At 41.3% G+C, this 9,540-nt stretch overlaps 1 long non-coding RNA gene across 1 annotated transcript in view; it reads left to right on the top strand.

Moving 5' to 3' along the window:
* Window positions 1-467: 467 nt before the first annotated feature.
* The window catches only part of LOC148219763 (uncharacterized), a 32,465-nt gene continuing 23,392 nt past the window's right edge, over window positions 468-9,540 (top strand). The window contains exon 1 of the long non-coding RNA XR_015799690.1: window positions 468-590. This is a non-coding gene — a long non-coding RNA (uncharacterized LOC148219763). The remainder of the gene's footprint in view (window positions 591-9,540) is intronic.

Genomic DNA, 9,540 nt, shown 5'->3' with positions numbered 1-9,540 from the left:
TCTCCCCCCCCAAGCTGTGGCATGGTAAACTCCTTCCTTTTGCCCCTCCCCATTGGTAGCATCCCATTGGTTGCGGGTCTGTTCCTCCCCTCCCCTTTCCCTGAGTTTAAAAGTGCCCGCCATCTTCTCTCTTGCTCTCTTTCTCCTCTCGCCATTTGCGTGATGCAATAAACTGTAGACAAATCTTCCCATGGTAGAAAAGAGCCTTCTTTGGTTTTTTGCCTTTGTCTATGAGGATTTCCCACTCCTCTCTGGTCCAGAGCTAGCCAGAGAGAAAAAGGGATTTACCTCACCCACTCAGTTCTTAAATTTAGTGGCATTCGAGTTTTATAGGTTTGTATGCATTTTGTGAGCAAATGTTCTATTACCAGCTTAAAATTTGTTTTTCGTTAGTGGATATGCATAATTTTTTGCTTCTTCTCTTTGAAGATTCCCAGAGCTGTGGACATCCTTTCCCTCTCCCATCCCACTGTCTACAGCACAGTCCCAAATAACTGTGTCAGTGCTACAGTACCCACTGAGCTGTATCAGAAGAGAGGAATGGTCCACCCCATCTATAAGGAGAGCTGTTGTTTCCATGTACTCTCCAGGTAAGATTAGTTCAGTGCTGTGAAATCAAAATGTGTTGAGAGAGTGTTCCCAGACAAACAGCTGCTGTGTTAGATTTTCATCATCAAGGGATTGATGAGATTTTCCATTGTGCCCTGGAGATAAGAATTCCTGTCTTTCTGCTAGTTATATTTTAGCCTACCTGTTGTTTCTTTATTTGGAAAGCTAAATACAGCAGACTTTGTGGGAAAGACTAAATACCCTTGCAGGGATACTGCTTCTAAGACACCTTTTCTATTGAACACTCAGTCCACTGATAACTATAATTTAGTGTGTGGACTTGCCTCATCTAATGTGCTTATATAACGGGTGCTTTACTGACTTAAAGTGGACTCTTTGTGGATTCATATATGCACAGTGAACCTCAGCAATTAGTAATCCAGAGCCATAAACCTGGCTGTGGCTGTGTTAAATGGTGCTGAAAAATTGTTTTGAGGCCTTTTCTATATAGGTAATTGGAGTTTTCCCTCTTTTTGCTAATCAGCTCTCTATTGTATAACTCAGCTGGCAATCAGCTGGCAATCAGGGAATGCAGAGGATCCCACGGAGGGCTCTGGGAGAGTCAAAACACTGCTTCCAGTTAAGGACTTTATTTGACGTCCAAACAAAGAATTATAGTATCTGTGTATGTGGAGGGTTGGTTAAGCAGCACTGAAAGATTTGGAACACTCAATCTTGTTTACTTACAAGGTTGGAAACACTTTGGTGTTAGTAATTATCTCTGTAAAGTGTGTTGCAAAGACTCTCAGTACTGCTAACTCAGGATGACATTCACTGTTAGAGAACAATTCCTATCTTCGCCATTATTTGGCGAAGCCACAACCTCTTAGAAAGAGAGCTGGATTCTCACCAAGTCCAACATTTCCACAAACCTACAACATTGATGCCTTTGAATGTCCAGCTCAAATGGTAGGCAGGTGTAAAATACATTGGGCAGGCTCAAATACTTGACACCTAAATCCAGAATTTACAATTGGGTCAAGGAACATGAACCTAACAAGCAGCTAACCAGATAAGGCCAGAAAATATGAAATTTTTAAGGACATTTGCTAAGTTCATTAACTACCAGGTTGTTGCAATAGTACAAGAAGTAATAGTTTAAATCCAAAAGGTAAATTTAGATTAGATATATGAGAGAAGTTGTTTTACAATGAGGATGGTGAAACACTTGAACAGGTGGCCCAGAGAGGTGGTAGATGTCCCATCACTGGAAACATTCAAGGTCAGGTTGAATGGGGCTCTGAACAGGCTGAGCCACTTGAAGTTGCCCCTGGTCATTGCAGGGAGGTTGAACTAGATGGCCTTTAAAAATTCCTTTGAAACCAAATTATTCTGTGATTCTGTGATATGCCATGCACACCGTCAGTTCTCTCATTTGCATAGACTTTAACTCCCACAGTAGCCCTTCACACATCTTAATTCCTAATCTCACTAAATTCTGTTGTGTGTTCTTCACAAACAAAAAATATTTGAGCAGAATAGAACATTGGATCATAAATGTTCCTTCAGAAACCTGAACTGGTTTAGTAATCTAAGTGGCATAGTTAGCTTTCCTCTTGAAAACTTAAATAATTCACTCGACATGATATCTTGGTTTTGTGGAATGTGTGAAGACAAAGCTCACATTTAGAATTTCTTTGAGGTTGTTAATAAAAGTGGTAATTAAAATCGCATAGTATATTTACCTATTGTCTTCCCAAAAAATAACTTAGACAAGATTTCCTAAATCAACATTCAGAGGCCTTAATATTCTATAGAGACATGAATAGAAATTTTAAAAGTCAAGTTAACATATTTTTTTCAACAGTCTGAGAGGCAGTTTTAATAAGATGTATTCTTAATGGAGTTTTCAATATGTTCCAGGCAAAACGATCTTATAATATTCTTGTTAGACCATAAAAATCTTCAGCCAAATATAAAAGCCAAAGATACAAACTAAAATAAGTAAGTTGTCTCTTGTGAAACAAAGTCAAAACTGTCATGGTGCTGGCCTGTAGGGTCTGTTTTCACTTAAAAAGAGGCAAAATAAGGTTTTTCAAAACCAAAACTTGCCTAAAGAATTGTTCACAAATATCATTCTCTCTGGAAAAAATAGGTTTTCAAAGTAAACCTTCATACTCCCTTAAATCTTTAATTACAATATTGATGCGGTAAGTGAGGGAGTGCTGGACATAAATTCAGAATGACTATGTTAATAATGGTAAGTTTAGTTAATGCTGAGTAAGTGTGCAAGTATGATTCACCAATCAGTCCATATGTCAATAATAAGTGTGAATCAGGTGCATGAAACATGAAATCTTGGCAAGGAAACCATTACTCTGAAGTATAAACTTAGTATATAATAGATTTTTGACAGAAAATACAAGCGCTGGGGTAACCCTGGATTCAAAAACTCATCACTTTTTAAATGAGAATGCAGAACAGAATACATAAATCTAGGTGTAGTAAGACTTTTTCCTTAATCTCTATTATTTCTCTCCTTTTATCAGTATCCTTCTAAGAAGCAGATTCTGCTACTTGGAGAAAAGTGTAGAATGTTTGTTCAAATTCTATGACCTTTAGAAAAAGAAAGTACCTTACCTGGAAAGTTCAGTTCTGGATGGGCAGAAATGTCACAGCTGGTTTTGTGCTTTTGGATGTGGGATGTAGATCACAGGTTTGGTAATTCAGTTTTATTCTTCTATATTTTTAACTACTATAAATCTTAGAAGAAAGGAACAGAAAAAAGGAACAATACCACATCCTGTAGAGGGATATGACTTGAAGAAATGCATGTCATGAGACAACTATATTGCGAGACCATTTGTTACACCAGTAGTACCAAAATGCGGAGGCCCTTGAGCCTATCAGGGGAACTTCTAGGGTAATACCCTGGAAAAGTCTGACACAGGCTTCAAGAATGCCTCACTATCTTAAGTGAGACAAAGAGGCTTCCCTCATGGTGCTCTGCAACACTATGTTAATCTACCTCAATTTCCTATAGATCATTGCCTTTAACCCTGCCCTTGTACTGCCCCTGTGCCCTCAGACCATTGGCCCCTGACCCCATGCTTAACCCGGGACACTGCATTGATTTGGGTCTTTTGTCCCTGGACTCCTTCAGCGTGACTTTGCAATCGTTGGAACTCTATATAGGAGACTCTTCTCATCTTTCTTCACTGACTTGTCTGTGGTGTGTGTAACTAAGAATTCAGTGACTGTCTGTGCCTATCCAAGCAGCTTTCTCAGAAGACGCTCTAGGAGAGGTAGCAGCAGTCACCATCCAGTTCCACAGTGCTACACCAAAATATTATTACTGTATAAATAACTTTTGAATAAGAAAGTCTGAGATAAAATATCTGATTTAAAGAGCATGAATTAAATTGCAAATCATGTAGATCATGTGTGTTTCTTAGCTGAAACCGTGAAAACTTAAAATCACTTTTTAAACATTGCAAATGATCAGTTTCCTATCTTAAAAGAAAATATACAGCTCCTTAGATGAAAGCATTTTAATTCAAAATTGTTGGAAAACAATACCAAAATTCAAACTTTAGCACAAAATTTTGAAATTTTGAGTCAGTGCTGAGATGCATGGACTCTGTCAGCAGAGCAGAGCTTGATTTTAATTTTTTTTGTCTTTTTATTTTCCTTTTAGATGTTTCAGTGTGTCTCACAGTGGTAAGCACCCCTCTTCTGTAAAAGCATTACACAGTGAAGACACTTGGAGTTTGCCGAGCAAGTGAAGATAGACTCTTCCCTATGCCACAGCTTTAGGATGGCAAATCTCCCTTGTGCTGCCCCAGCTCTTGAGTAGTGCCACTCTGGGCTTCATAGTGAATGGAGTGGGGAGACGTAACAGAGCATTGGCTATATCCCTTGCTCTATTGCTTTTCCTTAGAGAAAAGCTGGTTTGTGCATGCTGCACAGGCCTGCCTCCTGACCTCTGTGCGGTGCTAGTGTCTGGCAGGCAGGCTGTCACAACCGTCTTGTAAGGAGGAGAGAGCAGGAGGACAACTCCTTGTCAGAGCAACTTGAGGCAGTACAAAGAGTCTTGTGCAACTGCTGCATTGTTTCTACATTTTCCAGCAGTTGGCATCTGTAGCTTTTCCTTTTTTTTGTTCCCTCTGTGTAGCTATTATATAACAAGGGTCATGTGAGTACAAAAAATCCCCAACTAGAAAACATGTAGTTTTTCCCAGTATGTTGTTTCCCAGTAGTGATGACTTCTGGCAGTGAGCTTCATATGTCCTAATCTAAAACAAAGGCAGCACAGGAAGAGAAAGTGACTCATTCTCTGATTCTCAGAAAGTAAACATAATCTAACCAATCTAATCTGGTCTTTATGAGCTTGAATGAGGTGTTTTGCTAGGCTTGAATTATTTTCACATGGGGATATATATTAGGAAGAATGGAAGCACCTTGTGAAACTAATACAATGGGTTGGTAAATGCTCTTTAGCTGAAAGATTTTAGAGATTTTTTTTTCACTCAGCCACCAACCAAGCCCCACGCAGTTACTTGCTCAGTTTTCCACAAGTGAAATCACAGAGAGAATTGGAAGGATAAAAGCCAAGAAACTCATGGGCTGAGAAAAAAGCGGTTTAATAGGGAAATAAAAAGCTGCACACATAAAAAAGGAAAAACAAGGAATTAATTCACCCCTTCCCATGGGCAGGCAGGTTTGCAGCCATCTCCAGGAGAGCAGGGCCCCATTACATGAATAGACACTTGGGAACACAAACACCATCACTCAAAATGTCACCCTCCTCCTCCTTCTTCCCCAACTTTGTATACTGAGCCTGATGCCATATGGTCTGGAATACGCCTCTGATCAGTTGGGGTCACCTGTCCCAGAGATGTTTCCTCCCACCCTCCCTAGCACCCCCAGCTTCCTCACCCGTGTATGAACAGTATGAACAGCAGAAAAGGCCTTGGCTCTGTGTAAGCCCTGCTCAGCAAAATCAGAAACATCTCTGTATAATCAACCCTGTGTTCAGCATAAATCTAAAACACAGCCCATACAAGCCACTATGAAGAAAATCAACTCTATCCCAGCAGAAACCAACATAGCTTCCCTCAAGGAAATGACCATACTTCAATGCCTTGTTTTCTCCTAAACAGGTTTATCACCTTTTTAGGTGGTTTTAAAAGAAGAGGGATGACATTTGTATCAAGAAGGAAATTTAGGGTGCTGTTTACCCAATGTTTGAGTCAATGCAAGTCACCAGCTGGGGGAAGCCCCTTACCTATAGCAACCCTGTTTTTCCTGAGCCTACAAATGTCCCAGCTGTCCAGCAGTTCTCCTGCCATGTGGAAAAAAGTCCTTCCCCTTCCAGTGGTTTCATGGCCTATTCTTAACTGAAATACTTCAAACCTCAGATTTGCCTGAACACCAGTCCCTCAGTTGTGGCCCTTTGCCGGGAAGCAGGATGCTTCACTTGTACAGCTCTGTGAAGTGAATCCCTCATTGCTTTGCTGTGTAGGTGTGTTGTCCCCTTGCCTTCCTCCTGCAAACATATACCACAAAATGTATGTCCCCCCAGCAGGTGAAACTCTATCTGTACTTCATCCATCTGGATTTCCATGAGACTCAGAGAACTAAAGATGTATTCCAGTTTCTAACAGCTGCTTCATCTTGAGCATCAGTCTCTTCTCCCTGGTAATAAACAGTAGGATGAGAGAAAACAACTTCAAATTGCCCCAGGGCAGGTTTAGACTGAATATTAGGAAATATTTGTTCACCAATAGGGTTGCCAAATCCTGGAACAGACTGTACAAGGAAGTAGTAGAGTCATTACTCTGGGTGGTATTTAAAAGATGTGTAGATGCACTTAGGGGCATGATTTAGTGATGGACTTGTGTCTTGGTTTGAAAGACAGGTATGGTCTAAGGAAAGGCAGGAGCCCCTTTTCTGCGATGCAGAGTGCAACCCCCCTCCCTTTTAATTATTTTAGGTCCAATTCAGACACCTTCAGGCAGGAGATATGGGGATAAGAATAACAGTTCTTTACTGGTATCTAACAAAGCAGAAAAACAACAACAGCTATAAAAATTGGCAACAGAAACAGTCTAGCTCCGCTCCAGTCCCTTCTGGCCACAGGCCGTCTCCCTGTGCTGTTACCGGTGCTGTGGGGACAGGGCAGGTCCCGCGCAGTTGAAGAGGGCTGGGTGATGGCGGCCGCGGCCCAGGGGTGAGAGGGGATGGGGAAAGTTACTCCCCCCTCACGGTGTCGGTCGTGGTGCTCAGCAGAGTGTCCAGAGGTAGTAGGGTGAGCTGGGAGAGCAGCAGAGCGATGTCCAAAGGCAGGGAGCGTGGATCTCAGTGCTGGGATGGCAGGGGAAGATGCCAGAGCAGAGCCCAGGTTGTCTTCCCACTCCACGAGCCAAGCGAGAGAGAGAGCCCAGCTCCAGACCCCCCCCCTCTACGAGAGAACATTATCTGTCGTTTTAAGGTGTAGCCACAATTACTTAGCATAACAATGGGAGAAAATTCCACTGAAAGAAAAGGGCATAATTCAACCTCCAACAACTTGGCAGTGCTGGGTTAATTGGACTCAATGATCTTAAGGATCTTTTCCAACCTAAGTGATTCTATGACGTTATGATCTGCTTCTGAAAGAGGGATTGCTGTGGAAAATTAAGTGCTGGCTGCGATCCTCTTTGAATACCTGTCCTGATTTAGGGCAAATTTGGGGGAAAACCTCCAGAAGGAGCCCCCAGAAAGCAAACCCCCACTACTCCTTCCCCCACCACCAGGTTTGGGAAGAATTTCCTCAGAGAGGAGTAGAAAAAAACCTGTTTATTTAATAAGTGAAACACTCCCCAGCACAAAAAACCAACACCAGCTGACAAAAAAAATCTTTCACCACTCTGAAAGGATGATAAACTCAGAAAGTCTCTCCTGCGAGTGGTCATCAAGTTATCAGTCTCCAGCGCTGGGGAATGGCTGCTGCAAGTCAGAGAATGCAGACTCCCGGTGTTTCTTGGTGTTTCCCAGGTCCCCGTCCAGAACAGGTTCTGATGGTATTCAGGAAAGGGAGAGAAAAAAAAAAACAGTCCAGGGACTGCCTAGCTGAACTAACTAATAAGCAAAAGCAAGGGCAAAGCAAAAAAAAGTAGGAGCAAAAGCGAGCAAGCAAGCAAGCGAGCCCACAAGCAAGCAAGCCAGCAAGTGAGCAAGCAAGCGAGCAAGCCTCTCCTAAACACAGACCATGGGGGAGGTGAGCCGGCTGATAATGAGACAAAACAAACCTTTACTTTCTGAGTCAGTCCTGAAAGCACAGGACATAATACCAAACATAAACAGAACACACGATTGGATATACAAGCACCATAACGTCACCCTAGGACAACACCCTTGGAAACTCTTGGGAGCCCTGATGATTCTTCTTTGCCTGCTCAACTCTTCTATCCCCTCCTCCTCCTTCATGAATCCCTCAAATCATACCTCTTCCTGGGAAAACTTTCCTTTCAGCACTACAACAATGACCCCAAAAGAATGTACTCAAACCAGTGTTGTGTTTATATTTTTATTACCCACTGACATGACCTTTGATTGAGTTGCCCCTCCAGTCATCCCAGGAAGATATTGTCAGTCAATGTTTTGTACAGCGCTTCTCAAAGCAGTTTAGCTTCATTTCATAGATAGAAAAATCACCAAATGAAAAATCAAGTGTCTTTTAACTGTTAAAGTAGAGCCAGGGACTGTGGACAGCTTTATCTGTGCCAGAAATTCAGATCAGCATTTTTAAGACATCAACATTCCCAAAGCAGCACCTATGGTTGTTGATTTTTCATATTCTTAGGGCAGTATCTTCCCAGATTAATAAACTGAACTACTAACAAACACCTTGTCAAGTTCCATGCAAGTTATTTAAAAGTCTTAAAGTAACTTGTGGTCAGTGCTACCTTAATGTGTTCAGGTAAACACAAAGAAGTATTTCAGAAAGGAGAAAAGCAGAAATATTATCTACTTAGATAGCAATTTGAAGTGAATAAATGCAACTCAATTATTGACTGAAAATGTCCTTTGTTGCTTTATTCTGCCACTTAGTGCCAACAGCCTGTGCCAAGTTCAGTCTTGATTTGCGTCACCACTATGGTGATTTTGTCCCTATGCTAATTTTGTGATGTATGGCAACGATAACCTTGTAGCTCTTGGACTTACAGGGAGGCAAGGATGAAGTAAACTAGACATGAGATTTTTATGTTTTCTCTCTCCTGCAATATAGATTTATTGAAATGCTCTCTGTCAGGGGGACAGCTTGCCATTTTTAACTGGCACAAATGTGCATTCATTTAAACTCTTAATAAATCTCCAAAGGGAATAACAACAATAGTAATACAATAGCAGCAACAATAAATAATACTCATAAAATCACAGATCATGGAGTGGTTTGGGTTGAAAGGAAGATTTTCCCTCTGTCATGGACAGGAACACCTTTCACCAGCCAAGGTTGTTCACAATTCATCTGACCTGGCATGGGGCATTCACAACTTCTCTGGGCAATGTGTGTCAAGGAATCACCACCCTCACACAGAAGTATTTATTCTAAATATTTAATCTAATCGTCTTCTTTATCAGTTCAAAGCAATTCCTTCTTGTCCTGTTCCTCCATGCTCTTGTCAGAAGTCCCTCTCCATCTGTCCTGTAGCCCCTTTAGGCATTGACAGAAGGTCTAAGGTCTCATCAGAGCTTTCCCTTCCCTGGCTGGACAGCTCCAACTTTCTCAGGTTGTCTTCAGAGCAGATTTGCTTCAGCCCTCTAATCACTGTCACAGTCTCCTCTGGACTCGCTCTACTTCTTGTTTTGGGGAAGTTGTGGTGTGAAAGACCAACAATTATAATAATAAATCAACAAAAGAATAAGAAAACTAAAATTTTCAAATGGAATAGCAAAATGGTAAAATATTGAAATATTAAAATCATGAAACAATAAACAGTACAATAA

Source organism: Sturnus vulgaris, chromosome Z (genome assembly GCF_052056855.1).
Source record: "Sturnus vulgaris isolate bStuVul1 chromosome Z, bStuVul1.hap1, whole genome shotgun sequence".
In the NCBI taxonomy this organism is placed as follows: Eukaryota; Metazoa; Chordata; class Aves; order Passeriformes; family Sturnidae; genus Sturnus; species Sturnus vulgaris.
The sequence above is the reverse complement of the archived record's forward strand: the minus strand, read 5'-3'. Positions and strand labels throughout refer to the sequence as shown.